This window comes from Rutidosis leptorrhynchoides, chromosome 11 (genome assembly GCF_046630445.1).
Source record: "Rutidosis leptorrhynchoides isolate AG116_Rl617_1_P2 chromosome 11, CSIRO_AGI_Rlap_v1, whole genome shotgun sequence".
In the NCBI taxonomy this organism is placed as follows: Eukaryota; Viridiplantae; Streptophyta; class Magnoliopsida; order Asterales; family Asteraceae; genus Rutidosis; species Rutidosis leptorrhynchoides.
Window position 1 is genome coordinate 147,758,682 of NC_092343.1, and position 19,412 is coordinate 147,778,093.

Consider the following 19,412-nt stretch of genomic DNA (forward strand, 5'->3'; position numbering starts at 1 on the left):
ATACCTTTCACGTCTCAAACCTTAAGAAGTGTCTTGCAAAGGAAGACCTCACCATTCCTCTTGAAGAAATCCATGTCGACGAGAAACTACAATTCGTCGAAGAACCAATCGAAATCATGGACCGTGAAGTTAAACAGCTCAAACAGAGTAATATACCGATTGTTAAGGTTCGTTGGAATGCTAGAAGAGGTCCCAAGTTTACTTGGGAACGCGAGGATCAGATGAAACGAAAGTATCCGCACTTGTTTCTCGATAACGCAAAATAGGTACAATTTTAAAATTTCGGGACGAAATTTATTTAACGGGGAGGTAATGTAACGACCCGCACTTTTTCGATCGTTCTATACTTATAAGATTGATATTTACATAAATTAAACCTTACCAACATGATAAGTAATCCAAATTGTTGAGACTTATATTTCCGAAAAGAGTTTTATACAACGTTTGACCGTCTAGTTTGACCGATGATATCACGAACTATACAATATATGATAATTATACGTCTGTGTATATATATGTATATATACATATTTAACATGATTAAAGAATGATTTAATACCTCATTTTATATTAATAACAACAAGTTATATGTGTATTTTGAAACTACTAACTTAAGTTTTCAAAACGATAACAATACGTAACGTTATTTGACATAAATACTTAAGACTTATAATGTTTATACATATATCGTATAAGTAATGTATTTAATCACTTTTAAGAACTTAAATACATAAAATCATATAAGTGTATTCACAAAAGATAGCTATATTTAAATCCTCATTCCATTTTTCACAAAATTTCTATACGTATACCTAGAGTATTTGTACTCGTATCATACCAAGCTTCTATACGTATTTACTATTGGTATATACACATCAAATCACCACCTAACCAGCCCTTATTCATGCCTTATGTATAAGGTAATTACTTTTGAATCATTGCAAGACTAATTACAAAAATACAAACTAAAATTTTGTCATGTTATCCTTAAAGATCACATTTTTAGGAGTATATATGTATCATCATTTTGATCCATTTTTACTACCATTTTCTTATCAAAAACACACACTCTTTCTTACTCTCTAAACTCCATAACAATCCAGCAAATAACCAAGAAGATCTAGCCATAAAAACCATACTAAAACACCATAAGAAAACTCTTACAAAAACACTTCAAGAAAACCTTCCAAGAACACCAACTTACTTCCAATCTTTCATCCACTTCTATCACCCTTTTGATTCTAGCTTCTTACTCCTCTTTTACAGCAAACTTATCCAAGGAACTTGAGGTAGAATCTATGTTCATAATCTTATTCAATTCATATATATATAGCTATCTTATTTTGTGGTACAAAAGTTTAACAACAAGAACATAGTTTGAATGTTTTCAAACTTGTTTGCAAACTAAATAGATCCTTCTAACTTAACTTTTAAAATACTTCAAGACCTGTAATATAACTTATGTATATACTAATTTAACAAGGTAAAACTTGGTTTTTCAAAGTATAAGTATTTTTAGAAAAATGGTCATTAAATGATTTTGTTGTAACAAAAATGTTTAACTTCATATGTTTCACTAATGTTTCACTTATGCCGTATGATTTTGAATACAAACCAAGGTATTTACAGTTCATAGTCTTAAAGAAGAACTCGATCCAAGAAGATGGCAATTTGAATCAACGAAAACGGATTTGTAACGAAGAAACTATGACCGAAACAAAATTGGTTATCCTAGATCATTTCAACTACGGGATCAATTGGAAAAAAATGATATAAATCACATATTTCTAAGATAACATGATATTTTATATATATGTACTTATAATTCAATTTTATATGGTTCAGGATCACCCGTAAACAACACGAGAAGATTAATCATAAGATCCCATGATTGTACGCAACACGTCATTTGACAACACCGGTACCATGGGTCAAGATTAATCTCGACCAATACATATACGATGGGGTTTTATTTATTTCGTTGGGGGTTTTGTTTATTGCGGGTATATTAAACATCTAAAAATGAACCATTAAAAATTGAATTACTAACATCGGAATGCTAACTACGGACTAAGGAAATATTCAAAATATTAAAAGTATAACAAGTATATATATATATAACGTTTGTTTTAAAATGAAAACATATTGATATATTATATATGGATAGGTTCGTGATATCAACCGGAAGACCGAGTCAAAATATATATATCATCAAGACAAGAGTGAGTATATAGTCCCACTTTTAAACTCTAAATATTTCGGGATGAGAATACATGTATTTTATGTTTTACGATATGGACACAAGTAACTGAAAAATATGTTCTACGTTGAGTTGTACCACTGGCATACTTCCCTATAGCTTGGTAACTAATATTTACAGCGGTATTGTAAACGCGAATCCTGTTGATAGATCTATCGGGCCTGACAACCCCAATCGGACTGGACGACCAGTATTCAACGGTTGCACAGTACTTCGTTTTGTGACTACACTTGGTACGGTGTAGTAAGATTTCATATTAAAGGGAATATGCGACGTGAAAATGTTAAGTATGGTTACCAAGTGCTCAACCACTTAGAATATTTTTATTGAAATGTTTATATACGAAATCTTGTGGTCTATATATATATTGCTGCGCACTAAACCTATATCTCACCAACTTTATGTTGACGTTTTTAAACATGTTTATTCTCAGGTGATAATTAAAGCTTCCGCTGCATTATGTTGAATCTAAGCAGGATCATGCGTACTCATATTTGTGTCAAAAATAAAACTGCATATCCGAGGACGTGTGTTGTAAAATATGCTAGAAATCGTGTTGTTATTATCATTTGTAAAGTTTGTAAGTCGAAGATTATCGTTAAACGATAATCATCTTTTTATTGTCTAAAGCTTGTAACAAAAATAATGGTTTGGTTTGTAATGTATAATATATGCAGTTTTCCTTTTTAAAAATGTCGCATATAGAGGTCAATACCTCGCAATGAAATCATACGTTATCTAACACGTTCTTATGGTTAAGGACGAGTTATGACATAATATACAATTCAACTACTACAATTCTATATGAAAAACTGATTATAATAATATTTCGCGTTCAAACTTTTATACAATATTTTACAAACTTACAATACCGCTTATTTTACATAAAGCATGAAATATAGCACACAATAACTTTGATACAAGATAGTTTTGAAGATAATTCTAGCTAGTACATAAGTCGTTCAGCAAAGGCAATAAAGACACGTAATTCATACGTCCAGAAACAAGTCATGCATTCTGGTTTTACTAGGACTACTTCCCATCCTTGGTCTTGTGCAACATAACCGTTATGGCCGTTGATAAGACAGCGTGTTGTAGCGTCGTCAAAGGGACGAGGGTTACGTAATGTCCAACAGTCCCGTAATAATCTAAAAACCTCATTTCTTACCCCAATTACCGACTCCGTCACTTGTGGAAACGTTTTGTTTAATAGTTGTAGCCCGATGTTCTTGTTCTCACTTTGGTGAGAAGCGAACATTACTAATCCGTAAGCATAACATGCTTCTTTATGTTGCATGTTAGCCACTTTTTCTAAATCACGAAGTCCAATATTCGGATATATTGAGTCAAAATAATTTCTTAACCCGTTGCGTAAAATAGCATTTGGGTTCCCCGCAATATATGCGTCAAAGTAAACACATCGTAACTTATGGGTTTCCCAATGTGATATCCCCCATCTTTCAAACGAAAGTCTCTTATAAACCAAGACATTCTTGGAACGTTCTTCGAATGTCTTACAAACTGATCTCGCCTTAAATAGTTGTGCCGAGGAATTCTGGCCGACTCTAGACAAGATTTCATCAATCATGTCTCCGGGTAGGTCTCTTAAAATATTGGGTTGTCTATCCATTTTGTGTTTTTAAACTGTAAAATAGACAAGAGTTAGATTCATAAAAAAAATACTTATTAATACAAGCAATTTTTACATATATCATAAAGCATACGAACACTATATTACATATATTACACCACACGAATACAACTATCTTATTCCGACTCGCTCGTTTCTTCTTCTTCGGTTTTGGTTCGTTTTGCCAAGTTTCTAGGGATATATGATGTTCCCCTAATACGAGCCGTCGTGATCCACATTGGTTTAGAAAAACCTGGTGGTTTAGAGGTTCCCGGGTCATTGTTACAACTTAAGGACTTCGGGGGTTGACGATACATATAAAGTTCATCGGGGTTGGAATTAGATTTCTCTATTTTTATGCCCTTTCCCTTATTATTTTCTTTTGCCTTTTTAAATTCAGTTGGGGTAATTTCTATAACATCATCGGAATTCTCGTCGGAATCCGATTCATCGGAGAATTGGTAATCCTCCCAATATTTTGCTTCCTTGGCGGAAACACCATTGACCATAATTAACCTTGGTCGGTTGGTTGAGGATTTTCTTTTACTTAACCGTTTTATAATTTCCCCCACCGGTTCTATTTCTTCATCCGGTTCCGATTCTTCTTCCGGTTCCGATTCTTCTTCCGGTTCCGACTCTTCTTCCGGTTCCTCTTCGGGAACTTGTGAATCAGTCCACAAATCATTCCAATTTACATTTGACTCTTCATTATTATTAGGTGAGTCAATGGGACTTGTTCTAGAGGTAGACATCTATCACATAATATCAAACGCGTTAAGAGATTAATATATCACATAATATTCACATGTTAAAAATATATAGTTTCCAACAAAATTTGTTATGCAATCATTTTTCAAGTAAACACGGTCGAAGTCCAGACTCACTAATGCATCCTAACAAACTCGATAAGACACACTAATGCAAAATTCTGGTTCTCTAAGTCCAACGCTCGGATACCAACTGAAATGTCCCGTTCTTATTGACTAAAAACGTTCCATATTAATTGATTTCGTTGCGAGGTTTTGACCTCTATATGAGACGTTTTTCAAAGACTGCATTCATTTTTAAAACGAACCATAACCTTTATTTCATAGATAAAGGTTTTAAAAAACTTTACGTAGATTATCAAATAATGATAATCTAAAATATCCTGTTTACACACGACCATTACATAATGGTTTACAATACAAATATGTTACAACAAAATAAGTTTCTTGAATGCAGTTTTTACACAATATCATACAAGCATGGACTCCAAATCTCGTCCTTATTTAAGTATGCGACAGCGGAAGCTCTTAATAATCACCTGAGAATAAACATGCTTAAAACGTCAACAAAAATGTTGGTGAGTTATAGGTTTAACCTATATATATCAAATCATAATAATAGACCACAAGATTTTATATTTCAATACACATCCCATACATAGAGATAAAAATCATTCATATGGTGAACACCTGGTAACCGACATTAACAAGATGCATATATAAGAATATCCCCATCATTCCGGGACACCCTTCGGATATGATATAAATTTCGAAGTACTAAAGCATCCGGTACTTTGGATGGGGTTTGTTAGGCCCAATAGATCTATCTTTAGGATTCGCGTCAATTAGGGTGTATGTTCCCTAATTCTTAGATTACCAAACTTAATAAAAAGGGGCATATTCGATTTCGATAATTCAACCATAGAATGTAGTTTCACGTACTTGTGTCTATTTTGTAAATCATTTATAAAACCTGCATGTATTCTCATCCCAAAAATATTAGATTTTAAAAGTGGGACTATAACTCACTTTCACAGATTTTTACTTCGTCGGGAAGTAAGACTTGGCCACTGGTTGATTCACGAACCTATAACAATATATACATATATATCAAAGTATGTTCAAAATATATTTACAACACTTTTAATATATTTTGATGTTTTAAGTTTATTAAGTCAGCTGTCCTCGTTAGTAACCTACAACTAGTTGTCCACAGTTAGATGTACAGAAATAAATCGATAAATATTATCTTGAATCAATCCACGACCCAGTGTATACGTATCTCAGTATTGATCACAACTCAAACTATATATATTTTGGAATCAACCTCAACCCTGTATAGCTAACTCCAACATTCACATATAGAGTGTCTATGGTTGTTCCGAAATATATATAGATGTGTCGACATGATAGGTCGAAACATTGTATATGTGTCTATGGTATCTCAAGATTACATAATATACAATACAAGTTGATTAAGATATGGTTGGAATAGATTTGTTATCAATTTTCACGTAGCTAAAATGAGAAAAATTATCCAATCTTGTTTTACCCATAACTTCTTCATTTTAAATCCGTTTTGAGTGAATCAAATTGCTATGGTTTCATATTGAACTCTATTTTATGAATCTAAACAGAAAAGTATAGGTTTATAGTCAGAAAAATAAGTTACAAGTCGTTTTTGTAAAGGTAGTCATTTCAGTCGAAAGAACGACGTCTAGATGACCATTTTAGAAAACATACTTCCACTTTGAGTTTAACCATAATTTTTGGATATAGTTTCATGTTCATAATAAAAATCATTTTCCCAGAATAACAACTTTTAAATTAAAGTTTATCATAGTTTTTAATTAACTAACCCAAAACAGCCCGCGGTGTTACTACGACGGCGTAAATCCGGTTTTACGGTGTTTTTCGTGTTTCCAGGTTTTAAATCATTAAGTTAGCATATCATATAGATATAGAACATGTGTTTAGTTGATTTTAAAAGTCAAGTTAGAAGGATTAACTTTTATTTGCGAACAAGTTTAGAATTAACTAAACTATGTTCTAGTGATTACAAGTTTAAACCTTCGAATAAGATAGCTTTATATGTATGAATCGAATGATGTTATGAACATCATTACTACCTAAGGTTCCTTGGATAAACCTACTGGAAAAGAGAAAAGTGGATCGAGCTTCAATGGATCCTTGGATGGCTCGAAGTTCTTGAAGCAGAATCATGACACGAAAACAAGTTCAAGTAAGATCATCACTTGAAATAAGATTGTTATAGTTATAGAAATTGAACCAAAGTTTGAATATGATTATTACCTTGTATTAGAATGATAACCTACTGTAAGAAACAAAGATTTCTTGAGGTTGGATGATCACCTTACAAGATTGGAAGTGAGCTAGCAAACTTGAAAGTATTCTTGATTTTATGAAACTATAACTTTTGGAATTTATGAAGAACACTTAGAACTTGAAGATAGAACTTGAGAGAGATCAATTAGATGAAGAAAATTGAAGAATGAAAGTGTTTGTAGGTGTTTTTGGTCGTTGGTGTATGGATTAGATATAAAAGATATGTAATTTTGTTTTCATGTAAATAAGTCATGAATGATTACTCATATTTTTGTAATTTTATGAGATATTTCATGCTAGTTGCCAAATGATGGTTCCCACATGTGTTAGGTGACTCACATGGGCTGCTAAGAGCTGATCATTGGAGTGTATATACCAATAGTACATACATCTAAAAGCTGTGTATTGTACGAGTACGAATACGGGTGCATACGAGTAGAATTGTTGATGAAACTGAACGAGGATGTAATTGTAAGCATTTTTGTTAAGTAGAAGTATTTTGATAAGTGTCTTGAAGTCTTTCAAAAGTGTATGAATATATATTAAAACACTACATGTATATACATTTTAACTGAGTCGTTAAGTCATCGTTAGTCGTTACATGTAAATGTTGTTTTGAAACCTTTAGGTTAACGATCTTGTTGAATGTTGTTAACCCATTGTTTATTATAACAAATGAGATATTAAATTGTTATATTATCATTATATTATGATATATAATATATCTCAGTATGATGTATATACAGTTAAATGTCGTTACAACGATAATCGTTACATATATGTCTCGTTTCGAAATCATTAAGTTAGTAGTCTTATTTTTACATATGTATTTCATTATTAATACACTTAATAATATATTTACTTATCATTTAACATAATTAACCAAGTGTATCAATATCTTAATATGATTCATATGTACCTAGTAAGACGTTGTTATAACGATAATCGTTATATATATCGTTTTCGAGTTTCTTAAATTAATAGTCTCATTTTTATGTATATAACTCATTGTTAAAATACCTAATGAGATACATACTTATAATAAAAACATGTTAACTATATATATAACCATATATATGTCATCGTATAGTTTTTACAAGTTTTAACGTTCGTGAATCACCGGTCAACTTGGGTGGTCAATTGTCTATATGAAACATATTTCAATTAATCAAGTCTTAACAAGTTTGATTGCTTAACATGTTGGAAACATTTAATCATGTAAATATCAATCTCAATTAATATATATAAACATGGAAAAGTTCGGGTCACTACAATATCCCCCATCTTTCAAACGAAAGTCTCTTATAAACCAAGACATTCTTGGAACGTTCTTCGAATGTCTTACAAACTGATTTCACCATAAATAGTTGTGCCGAAGAATTCTGACCGACTTTAGACAAGATTTCATCAATCATGTCTCCGGGTAGGTCTCTTAAAATATTGGGTTGTCTATCCATTTTGTGTTTTTATACTGTAAAATAGACAAGAGTTAGATTCATAAAAAAAATTACTTATTAATACAAGCAATTTTTTACATATATCATAAAGCATAAGCACACTATATTACATATATTACACCACACGAATACAACTATCTTATTCCGACTCGCTCGTTTCTTCTTCTTCGGTTTTGGTTCGTTTTGCCAAGTTTCTAGGGATATATGATGTTCCCCTAATACGAGCTGTCATTTTCCACAACGGTTTAGAAAAACCTGGTGGTTTAGAGGTTCCCGGGTCATTGTTACAACTTAAGGGCTTCGGGGGTTGACGATACATATAAAGTTCATCGGGGTTGGAATTAGATTTCTCTATTTTTATGCCCTTTCCCTTATTATTTTCTTTTGCCTTTTTAAATTCAGTTGGGGTAATTTCTATAACATCATCGGAATTCTTGTCGGAATCCGATTCATCGGAGAATTGGTAATCCTCCCAATATTTTGCTTCCTTGGCGGAAACACCATTGACCATAATTAACCTTGGTCGGTTGGTTGAGGATTTTCTTTTACTTAACCGTTTTATTATTTCCCCCACCGGTTCTATTTCCTCCTCCGGTTCCTCCTCTTCCGGTTCTGATTCTACTTCCGATTCTGATTCTTCTTCCGGTTCTTCTTCGGGAACTTGTGAATCAGTCCAATATATATTCGACTCTTCGTTATTATTAGGTGAGTCAATGGGATTTGTGCTAGAGGTAGACATCTATCACACAATATCAAACATGTTAAGAGATTAATATATCACATAATATATATATGTTAATAATATATAGTTTCCAACAAAAATGTTAAGAAATCATTTTTAAAGAAAACACGGTCGAAGTCCAGACTCACTAATGCATCCTAACAAACTCGATAAGACACACTAATGCAAATTTTCTGGTTCTCTAACACCAACGCTCGGATACCAACTGAAATGTCCCGTTCTTATTGATTAAAAACGTTCCATATTAATTGATTTCGTTGCGAGGTTTTGACCTCTATATAAGACGTTTTTCAAAGACTGCATTCATTTTTAAAACAAACCATAACCTTTATTTCATAGATAAAGGTTTTAAAAAGCTTTACGTAGATTATCAAATAATGATAATCTAAAATATCCTGTTTACACACGACCATTATATAATGGTTTACAATACAAATATGTTACAACAAAATAAGTTTCTTGAATGCAGTTTTTACACAATATCATACAAGCATGGACTCCAAATCTCGTCCTTATTTAAGTATGCGACAGCGGAAGCTCTTAATAATCACCTGAGAATAAACATGCTTAAAACGTCAACAAAAATGTTGGTGAGTTATAGGTTTAACCTATATATATCAACTCATAATAATAGACCACAAGATTTCATATTTCAATACACATCCCATACATAGAGATAAAAATCATTCATATGGTGAACACCTGGTAACCGACATTAACAAGATGCATATATAAGAATATCCCCATCATTCTGGGACACCCTTCGGATATGATATAAATTTCGAAGTACTAAAGCATCCGGTACTTTGGATGGGGTTTGTTAGGCCCAATAGATCTATCTTTAGGATTCGCGTCAATTAGGGTGTCTGTTCCCTAATTCTTAGATTACCAGACTTAATAAAAAGGGGCATATTCGATTTCGATAATTCAACCATAGAATGTAGTTTCACGTACTTGTGTCTATTTTGTAAATCATTTATAAAACCTGCATGTATTCTCATCCCAAAAATATTACATTTTAAAAGTGAGACTATAACTCACTTTCACAGATTTTTACTTCGTCGGGAAGTAAGACTTGGCCACTGGTCGATTCACGAACCTATAAAAAATATGTACATATATATCAAAGTATGTTTAAAATATATTTACAACACTTTTAATACATTTTGATGTTTTAAGTTCATTAAGTCAGCTGTCCTCGTTAGTAACCTACAACTAGTTGTCCACAGTTAGATGTACAGAAATAAATCGATATATATTATCTTGAATCAATCCACGACCCAGTGTATACATATCTCAGTATTGATCACAACTCAAACTATATATATATTGGAATCAACCTCAACCCTGTATAGCTAACTCCAACATTCACATATAGAGTGTCTATGGTTGTTCCGAAATATATATAGATGTGTCGACATGATAGGTCGAAACATTGTATACGTGTCTATGGTATCTCAAGATTACATAATATACAATACAAGTTGATTAAGTTATGGTTGGAATAGATTTGTTACCAATTTTCACGTAGCTAAAATGAGTAGTTTTTACCAATTTTGTTTTGCTCGCCATTTTTTCGTTTCTAATCCGTTTTGAGTGATTTAAGCTGCCACGATTTTGTATTGAACTTGAATTTATGAAACTAAACAGAAAAGGTATAGGTTTATAGGTGGAAATACAAGTTACAAGTCATTTTTGAAAGAGGTAGTCATTTCCGTCGAAAGAACGACATCTTGATGACTGTTTTGAAAAACATACTTTCACTTTGAGTTTAACCATGATTTTTGGATATGGTTTCATGTTCATAAGAAAAATCATTTTCCCAGAAGTATAGCTTTTAAATCAAAGTTTTTCATAGTTTTTAATTATCCAAACCAAAACAGCCCCCGGTTGTAACTACGACGGCGTAAATCCGGTTTTATGGTGTTTATCGTGTTTCCGGGTTTTAAATCATTAAGTTAGCATATCATATAGATATAGATCATGTGTATAGTTGATTTTAAAAGTTTAGTTAGAAGGATTAACTTTATTTGCGAACAAGTTTAGAATTAACTAAACTATGTTCTAGTGATTACTAGTTTACCACTTCGAATATGATAGCTTTTTATGTATGAATCGAATGATGTTATGAACATCATTACTACCTTAAGTTCCTTGGATAAACATACTGGAAAAGACAAAAATGGATCTAGCTTCAACGGATCCTTGGATGGCTCGAAGTTCTTGAAGCAGAATCATGACACGAAAACAAGTTCAAGTAAGATCATCACTTGAAATAAGATCGTTATAGTTCTAGAAATTGAATTAAAGTTTGAATATGATTATTACCTTGTATTAGAAAGATAACCTACTGTAAGTAACAAAGGTTTCTTGATCTTGGATGATTACTTGGAATGGATTTAGAAAACTTGGAAGTAAACTTGCAATCTTGAAAGTATTCTTGATTTTATGAAACTAGAACTTTTGAAATTTATGAAGAACACTTAGAACTTGAAGATAGAACTTGAGAGAGATCAATTAGATGAAGAAAATTGAAGAATTAAAGTGTTTGTAGGTGTTTTTGGTCGTTGGTATATGGATTAGATATAAAGGATATGTAATTTTGTTTTCATGTAAATAAGTCATGAATGATTACTCATATTTTTGTAATTTTATGAGATATTTCATGCTAGTTGCCAAATGATGGTTCCCACATGTGTTAGGTGACTCAAATGGGCTGCTAAGAGCTGATCATTGGAGTGTATATACCAATAGTACATACATCTAAAAGCTGTGTATTGTACGAGTACGAATACGGGTGCATACGAGTAGAATTGTTGATGAAACTGAACGAGGATGTAATTGTAAGCATTTTTGTTAAGTAGAAGTATTTTGATAAGTTTCTTGAAGTCTTTCAAAAGTGTATGAATACATATTAAAACACTACATGTATATACATTTTAACTGAGTCGTTAAGTCATCGTTAGTCGTTACATGTAAATGTTGTTTTGAAACCTTTAGGTTAACGATCTTGTTGAATGTTGTTAACCCATTGTTTATTATAACAAATGAGATGTTAAATTGTTATATTATCATGATATTATGATATATAATATATCTTAGTATGATATATATACAGTTAAATGCTGTTACAACGATAATCGTTACATATATGTCTCGTTTCGAAATCATTAAGTTAGTAGTCTTATTTTTACATATGTATTTCATTGTTAATACACTTAATAATATATTTACTTATCATTTAACATAATTAACCAAGTGTATCAATATCTTAGTATGATTCATATGTACCTAGTAAGACGTTGTTATAACGATAATCGTTATATATATCGTTTTCGAGTTTCTTAAATTAATAGTCTCATTTTTATGTATATAACTCATTGTTAAAATACCTAATGAGATACATACTTATAATAAAATCATGTTAACTATATATATAACCATATGTATGTCATCGTATAGTTTTTACAAGTTTTAACGTTCGTGAATCACCGGTCAACTTGGGTGGTCAATTGTCTATATGAAACCTATTTCAATTAATCAAGTCTTAACAAGTTTGATTGCTTAACATGTTGGAAACACTTAATCATGTAAATAACAATTTCATTTAATATATATAAACATGTAAAAGTTCGGGTCACTACATAAATGAGGTAGAACAATACGTAAAGTGAAGATAATCGATATAGAACGATATGTAGAACGAAGATCATACTCGAAGTACAGATGGTGATATTGAGGTACGTGGTGCGGATGTGATTGTTGGTGGTGGTAATGATACGGTTGATGTTGATGATGATGATGCCGTTGATGTCGGTGATGCGGCTGGTACCGAAGCTTGTGATGTTGATGTTACTGGCGGTACTGGTTATGCTGCCGGTGCTGCTGCTGGTGTTTGTAACCTTCGCACCATATTCTCCAATGCCGTTACGCGAGCGCAAAGTTCGTTAACTTCTGCTAATACACCAGGATGATTGACGATTGGAACGATCGGATGAATAAGATTCGAAATATGGGATAGTATATAATCGTGACGAGACACTCTTGAGATGAGAGAGAAAATGGTTCCTCGAACAAATTCGCCGGTAAGTGCTTCAGGTTCATCGCCAAGTGAGCAATTTGGTGGATGGAAGGGATCTTCGATGTGAAATGATTTTCGGATATCGGATGATATTCTAGCTATATAGAATATCTATATATATAATACTAAAGATTTCGTAGACTACAGAGGAAACTACGGCATATGTCAGGCAAGCCTACAGATGCTAAGATATGAATTATCAGATACGCTAAGATATGAATTTTGTCTATACACTATCGATGCACTAAATGCAGTAAGACGTGTCTAGACTTAAGAATGATAAGTAGGTAATTTTCTAAGGATGATAAGCAGATAATTTCCGACTAGAAATGATAAGCAAAACTTTTTGACATGTAGACACGGTCGAAGTCCAGACTCACTAATGTATCCTAACAACTTATCAGTTAGACACACTAATGCAGACCTGGTTCGCTAAGACCACCGCTCTGATACCAACTGAAAGGATCGCTTCCTAACCATCTGGACAAAGTCCATATTGATTATAAACGAATTACAATAGTTGATAACATCGCGAGGTACTTGACCTCTATATGATACATTTTACAAACGTTGCATTTATTCTTAAAAGATAACCTTTCATTACATCGAGAGTTGACATGTACGTCTATCATTTCATAATATCAAAATGACCTAATCTATCATTTACTTAATAATAACCTCTATTGAACTTCAATGACTCGAATGCAACGTCTTTTGAATTATAGCATGAATGGCCCCAAGTAATATCCTTAATATGAGCAAATGCACAACGGAAGACTTAATTCGTACCTGAGAATAACATGCTTTAAAACGTCAACATAAAGTTGGTGAGATATATAGGTTTGATGCTAGCAGCGTAATAACTATGGACCACAAGATTTCATATAATTAAACATAATACACTCGTAAGTGTATGTAAAAGTAGTTGAGCACTTGGTAACCATACTTAACATTTAAATCATCGAAGCATATTCTTAAATAATCGCTACACCGTACCAAGTGTAGTATACAGAAACAAAGTACTGTGCAACCGTTGAAAACTGGTCGTCCATCCCGGTTGGGGTTGTCAGGCCCGATAGATCTATCAACAGGATTCGTGTTTACATTCCTCATGTAAATATTAGCTACCAAGTATAAAGAAATATGCCATGGTACAACTCAACATAGAATTTATTTTTGATCACTTGTGTCCATAACGTAAATCATAAAATGCATGTATTCTCATCCCAAAATATTTAGAGTTTAAAAGGGACTATATACTCACCATACTGTATTTTGTAGTAAAAATACATATAACATCATTGAACACGTATAAGGTTGGCCTTCGATTCACGAACCTATATCATTTGTATATTTATTAACACACATATTTGAAATCAAACAAATAATATATTTTACAATTAGTGATAAAAATTTTATATTAATAATTTATATGTTTATTTACTAAATTGATAATAATGTATTTATTTATATGTTTTAAAATGGAAAATTTATTATTTGTCAAAATAATGATATAATTATGTTATGTATTAAATATATAATATTTACTTGTTAAATTTTAATAATAGAAATATTATTTATAATATTGATACTTAATAATAATAACAAATACAATAAAAATAATAATGATGATAATAATAATAATCCTAATCATGTTAATCCTAATAGTAGTTATTTTACTAGTAATAACCATAATAATAATGCTTTTAATAATAATAATAATAATAATAATAATAATAATAATAATAATAATAATAATAATAATAATAATAATAATAATAATAATAATAATAATAATAATAATAATAATAATAATAATAATAATAATAATAATAATAATAATAATAATAATAATAATAATAATAATAATAAGTTAATTAATGAAATACCTTTAAATGCTAAAAAAATAGTAAAAAGTCCAAGCTGGGACTCGAACCCGTGACCTCCCGCTTATACGCAAACACCCTAACCATCTGATCCCGTTTGTTTTTCTGTTTTTAATACCACATAATATTCTTAAAATCCGTATTATTCTGTTTTAACTTCTTCTTCATACCAAAACTGGAACGACCAGGAACCAATGAAAATCATACAGCGAGTTTGTGATTTAAATTAGGACTTGAAATTGAACAATACAACCTGAGTGATCGTTATTGTTCATCAAAGGAAAATAAGAAAAAAAAAACTGAATATATCTGTTGTTCCAAATAAACGAAGAACACCAAATCTGATTTTGACTTTTAGAAGGTTTTTAGCTAAAATTTTTAACACGAAATATATTTCAAATCTATCCTAGAAACTTTCTAATGCATCAATTGAACCTTAAACATCAAAATGAAATCGAATTTTTGGTTAATCTCATCGTTTGACTTTTCTTCATAAATACTTTGACTTAAAACTTTGAAATTAACAGAAGGAATTAATGCGTGAAATCTTACAGATAGTTTTAATAGGTACCTCCTAACAATTCTGTGTTATTAGATTTTGAATATTGATTTGGTTTTGGGGTTTTCAATTTATAAGTTTGAAACAGAGGTGTCGCAAAAAAAAAAAACAAAAAATTCCTGTCGTTTAATCTCAGCAACACGATACATATATATATAGAAGGAAATTGCTGATTGTAGGGTCGTTGTTTGGAATCTAATATCACAAGCATAATTGTTTGATAAAGATTGGAAAACAGCAAATACGTATTTTCTTTAATTTTTATATGTATTTAGTGTATTTATATATGTATATATATCTGTGTATATAATCAGTATGTATCCATACTTTATATTCGTATTTTATCTGATTATGTATATATCTGATTATATCTATATCTCTATTTATATATGTAAAGAAACTATATTATTATTAATTATACAACCTTAATATTTGATATTTACTTTAATCATAATAATGGAACTAATAATAATAAATAATTTAATAATGATGATAATATTAATAATTCTAATAAACATATTAATAATATTAATAATTATTAATTTTAATAAGTTTATGAATAATAATTAATAAGAATGATAATAATAATATTGTTAATGATACCTATAACAAATTGTATTATTTTCTTTGAACATTTATGATAGTAATGATTTTAAATAATAATAGAAATTATAAATATTAATAATCTTAATCAAAATTTTATTACAAAAATCATTATATTTATAATACTTATCAATAATTATAATATAATACATAATTATTATAGTATCTGATAATATATAAATTACAATTTATAATATATACGTAAAACTAATACTAATATTGATATTAGTTTTAGTATTAATAATGAAAGTAATAATAAAATTAGTATAACGACTATATTCTTGACTTGTGTTTACGTTTAATATATACAATTTATTAATTATGTAATATTTAATAATTATATATAATAACTTACATTTATATATATGTATATATATTTTATTACATATTTAATTTCAAATAAATTGTTCGTGAATCGTCGAGCATAGTCAAAGGGTAACTGATTATCCGAATAAAGATTTCAAACTTTCTAGACTCAACATTACAGATTTTTGCTTATCGTGTGGGAAACATATAAAGTTCAAAGTTTAAATTTGTTCGGAAATTTCCAGGTCATTACAGTTACTTTAAACTTTGCCTGACATATCCCGCAAAGTCCTCCGTAATCTACGAAATCTTTTGATCTATATATATATATATATATATATATATATATATATATATATATATATATATATATATATATATATATATATATATGTATATTCTATGTAATTAGAATACCATCCGTTAGCCAAAATCATTTCATATCGAAAAAAAAATCCTTTATCCAATCGTTCGAAATGGAATTCGTCATCAGTTCAAGTCACTCAGATTCCGAAATGGAATCTCATTCAAGCTCAGAAGGCAGTGTGACCGGAATAGATCAACCAATCAGTCATCACCTATTCTGGATGAATTGGGGATGGGTTCGTAGCCTCCTCAATCATTGGAGAAAAGAAGAAGGTGATCCCTTCCATCCACCACATTGCCCTCTTGACGAAAAACCTGAAGTACTTACCGGCGAACCTGTCCAAAACACCATCTTCTCGCTCATTTCCAGAGTATCTCGTCACGATTATATATTACATCAAATTTTAGATTTTATTTATCTGCTCGTCCGAACCGACAATCACCCCGGTGTAATAGAAGAAGTCAACGAGCTTCGCGCTCGGGTAGTGGCTTTGGAGAATATGGTGCAGAGATTACAAACACCAGCAGCAGCATCAGCAGCATAACTGTAGTGACCCGAACTTTTCCATGTTTATATATATATTAAATGAAATTGTTATTTACATGATTAAGTGTTTCCAACATGTTAAGCAATCAAACTTGTTAAGACTTGATTAATTGAAATAGGTTTCATATAGACAATTGACCACCCAAGTTGACCGGCGATTCACGAACGTTAAAACTTGTAAAAACTATACGATGACATATATATATGGTTATATATATAGTTAACATGATTTTATTATAATTATGTATCTCATTAGGTATTTTAACAATGAGTTATATACATAAAAAATGAGACTATTAATTTAAGAAACTCGAAATCGATATATATATAACGATTATCGTTATAACAACGTCTTACTAGGTACATATGAATCATATTAAGATACTGATACACTTGGTTAATTATGTTAAATGATAAGTAAATATATTATTAAGTGTATTAACAATGAAATACATATGTAAAAATAAGACTACTAACTTAATGATTTCGAAACGAGACATATATGTAACGATTATCGTTGTAACGACATTTAACTGTATATATATCATAATAAGATATATTATATATCATAATATCATGATAATATAACAATTTATCATCTCATTTGTTATAATAAACAATGGGTTAACAACATTCAACAAGATCGTTAACCTAAAGGTTTCAAAACAACATTTACATGTAACGACTAACGATGACTTAACGACTCAGTTAAAATGTATATACATGTAGTGTTTTAATATGTATTCATACACTTTTGAAAGACTTCAAGACACTTATCAAAATACTTCTACTTAACAAAAATGCTTACAATTACATCCTCGTTCAGTTTCATCAACAATTCTACTCGTATGCACCCGTATTCGTACTCGTACAATACACAGCTTTTAGATGTATGTACTATTGGTATATACACTCCAATGATCAGCTCTTAGCAGCCCATGTGAGTCACCTAACACATGTGGGAACCATCATTTGGCAACTAGCATGAAATATCTCATAAAATTACAAAAATATGAGTAATCATTCATGACTTATTTACATGAAAACAAAATTACATATCCTTTATATCTAATCCATACACCAACGACCAAAAACACCTACAAACACTTTCATTCTTCAATTTTATTCATCTAATTGATCTCTTTCAAGTTCTATCTTCAAGTTCTAAGTGTTCTTCATAAATTCCAAAAGTTCTAGTTTCATAAAATCAAGAATACTTCCAAGATTGCAAGTTTACTTCCAAGTTTTCTAAATCCATTCCAAGTAATCATCCAAGATCAAGAAACATTTGTTACTTACAGTAGTTTATCTTTCTAATACAAGGTAATAATCATATTCAAACTTTAATTCAATTTCTATAACTATAACAATCTTATTTCGAGTGGAAATCTTACTTGAAATTGTTTTCGTGTCATGATTCTGCTTCAAGAACTTTCAAGCCATCCAAGGATCCTTTGAAGCTAGATCTATTTTTCTCATTTTTATTAGGTTTATCCAAGGAACTTGAGGTAGTAATTATGTTCATAACATCATTCTATTCATACATATAAAGCTATCTTATTCGAAGGTTTAAACTTGTAATCACTAGAACGTAGTTTAGTTAATTCTAAACTTGTTCGCAAATAAAAGTTAATCCTTCTAACTTGACTTTTAAAATCAACTAAACACATGTTCTATATCTATATGATATGCTAACTTAATGATTTAAAACCTGGAAACACGAAAAACACCGTAAAACCGGATTTACACCGTCGTAGTAACACCGCGTGCTATTTTGGGTTAGTTAATTAAAAACTATGATAAACTTTGATTTAAAAGTTTTTATTCTGGGAAAATAATTTTTATTATGAACATGAAACTAT